Source organism: Microcebus murinus, chromosome 4 (genome assembly GCF_040939455.1).
Source record: "Microcebus murinus isolate Inina chromosome 4, M.murinus_Inina_mat1.0, whole genome shotgun sequence".
In the NCBI taxonomy this organism is placed as follows: domain Eukaryota; kingdom Metazoa; phylum Chordata; class Mammalia; order Primates; family Cheirogaleidae; genus Microcebus; species Microcebus murinus.
The window spans coordinates 73131813-73135198 of NC_134107.1; positions in this window are offsets into that span (position 1 = coordinate 73131813).

The following is a 3386-nucleotide window of genomic DNA, read 5'->3' on the forward strand; positions in this document are numbered from 1 at the left end:
TTTTTTTTTTTTTTTTTTTTTTGCCCACCTATGCCCCTTCCAGGGCAGTTTTAGGCTTAATTAATTTTTAACCCTGTAACATTTCCCCATTGTCAATTATTCCTTCCATATCTATGGGAGAGAAGACACTGGAGTCAACAAACTACTTCCTGCTGAGTTGGGGCATCATTTTGAGTGGAAGGTTGAGATCTGCTTTTGCTACAATTCTGTTTGCTTTTCTAGCACCCCAGTTGATGATTTGCAACAGAAAGGGCTAAGCAAAAAGTATGTAAGCAATGATTATAATCATAAGAACAGACAAACCAAAATGAAATAGCCCAGGTCAAAGAGATTTGATACCATTTGGTAGCCAAGAAAATAAATCAGAAAACCAGGCATCTAGTTATGTCCCTAATCTATCTAGAAGTTAGGTGTGATAGTAACCCAGTAACCACTGTTAACCTCACTAGAGTCCTTTACAGGGTGTACAAGGGGATCACCATGGTCCAAAGTTGATTGGGTCTGTCTGTGGAAGGCAGATCCAATAGTACGTTAATTTTGTAGAGGAAGCCAAAGTCTGGGTAATAGAGATAATTGAATTATCTTTCCACCCTATAGCAAAGACACATAGCAGAGAGAGATTAGAAACAAGGTTAGTGCTCTCATTTTGCTTTTCTCTTGAATACATATTTTAAGTCTTTCAGAGGCAGACTCATCTACTGAGGTGCCAAGTTGTTGTTGTCTTCCTCAGGGCAGCTCTTCACTGTGATATGATGTACCCACGGCTTCACTCCAGATAACTTCAAGGAATCATGGGTTGCCAGGAGTACTTCATGTCGTCCCTTCCACCTCTCTTGCAGTTGTTGTTCTGGACCTTGTTCTTTCTGAGTCTCGAGCAGGATTCAGTCTCCCTGGCTGAAAGGATGAAGAGGTACCTCTAGCTGTGGTGAAGACCTAGAAGAAGCAAACTCATGTATAGTGGTTAATATTTGATTTAGCTGTTTGACATACTGCTTGATTCAGTCCTCCTCCTTTATCATTGTATCCCCATACTTCCCTTGTGGGGCTAGGAAGGGTCTGCCATGTGCTATTTCATAGGGGCTTAATTTGAGCCTGCTTCTAGAGGCCACCTCTCTCTGAATGGGGGCAAGTGGTAGCACTTTATCCCATGGAAACTGGGTTTCATTCATTAATTTAGCAATGGTCTTCTTCAAAGTATGGTCCATCTTTTCTGTCTTTCCTATTGATTGTGGTCTCTAGAAGTCATATAATTTCTATTCTGTATTTAGGAATTTACTTACTTATTGTGTGACTTCTTTTTTTTATTTCAGAATATTATAGGGGTACAAATGTTTAGATTACATATGTTGCCTTTGCCCTGCCCAAGTTAGAGCTACAAGTATGTCCAGCCCCTAGACAGTGTACACTGTACCTGTTAGGTATGAATATACCCATTCCCTCCTCCCCACCCCCCACCTGACACCCAATGAATGTTACTACTATATGTGCATTTTTTATACAAATGAAGATTCATTATCACTTTGTGTATAAGATGGGAGACTATATTTTGGAATAATTTCTTTCAAGAGATTATGAGTCCCTTCAGTTGCTTTTGCTGTACAGGTAGGGTAAGTTTCTATCCATACAAAAAAGATGTCTACCATCATAGCAAGTACTTAAGATTCCCTGCTGACTTAGACACTTGGGTAAAATCATTTGCCAATCATCAAAAAGGTGGCTTCCTACATGTTGAGTTCCTTGCCCTACAGCCTTCTCTCTGGTTTATTTTTTAGCACACAGGAAACAGTTTTGAGTGATTTGTCAAATGATTTGTTATAATCAGGGTCCTTTCAGAAGTGGCCCCATTAGATTTACTAAAGCATCACACCCATAGTGGGTACTTTCATGCAAATGTTTCATGAGGGGTAGCACCAAGGCCTCTGGTAACAGAATATGCCCATGTTCATTCTGTTTCCACCTGGCAGTCTCATCTCATCTGTCAAAGCCCCACTCCTAGGCTAGTTGTTCATCTGCTGCAGTATACTGGGACTTGAATTGATCCAAGTCTAGTTAGGGTATCAAGGCCCCCAAGAACAAGCTTCCTTTGGCTGCATTTCTGGCCACTTTATCTGCAGCTCTGTTCCCTCTAGCAATGTAAATATGTCCCTTTTTTGATGTTTTGGACAATGAATAATTGCCACTTGCTCAAGCTCCATTACTGCTTGTATCAGTGCCAGGGTTTTGGGGGCATGTTTAATGTCCTTGCTACCCACTGTCAGGAGCCCTCTCTCCTTCCATATAGCACCGTGGGCATGCACAACCATAAAGGCATATTTGGAGTCTATATGGATATTAACCCTTTTACCTTTTGACAATTGGAGGGTCCTAGTTAAAGAAATTAGCTCAGCCTTTTGGGTTGATGTACCTGGAAGCAGTGCCATAGCTTGCAATGCCTGTTGTTTCATGACTACTGCATATCTGCTCTTTGCTAACCATTGTCTATAAAACTGCTGCCATCAGTAAACAGGTCCCAATCTGGCTCAAGCATTGGCTGGTCTAATAAATCCATCCTACTGGAATATACTACTTCCAGTATATCTAAGTAGTCATTCTATAATGGTTCACTGCTCTCTACAGGTAGCAGAGTGGCTGGGTTTAGAGTAGACACAATTTTTAGTTTGATATTGGGGTTATCTAATAATATGGCCTGATATTTTCCCAGGTACCTTGCTATGAGCCAATAGCCCCCTTTTTGCTCCAGCAAAGTTAAAACCTGATAGAGAGCATATACAACAATAGGTTGGCCCAGGGTGAACTTTTCTTTCATTTTTTTTTTTTTTTTTTTTTTGAGACAGAGTCTCACTCTGTTGCCTGGGCTAGAGTGCCGTGGCATCAGCCTAGCTTCACAGCAACCTCAGACTCCTGGGCTCAAGTGGTCCTTCTGCCTCAGCCTTTCAAGTAGCTGGGACTACAGGCATGCACCACCATGCTGGGCTAATTTTTTTTATATATTTTAGTTGGCCTATTAATTTGTTTCTATTTTTAGTAAAGACGGGGTTTCACTCTTGCTCAGACTGGTTTCGAACTCCCGAGCTCAAACAATGCACCTGCCTTGGCCTCCCAGAGTGGTAGGATTACAGGTGTGAGCCACTGCACCTGGCCTTCTCTTTCTTGTTACACCAATATCGTAAACACAAACTGGGTGCTGAATTTATGAAGTAGTTCATAGGTTTAAGATGTTCTTCCAATTATCCAGAATATACTTAAATTAAATATTTTTCATGTAAATTAAAGCATAACATTTAAAATAGATCTTATAAAAATAACCCCTTTAAGTACATCCATGAAGTACGATTTTGGAAATGCAGATCTTGAATCTTTCTCTTTAAAAGATGACAGCACAGTCT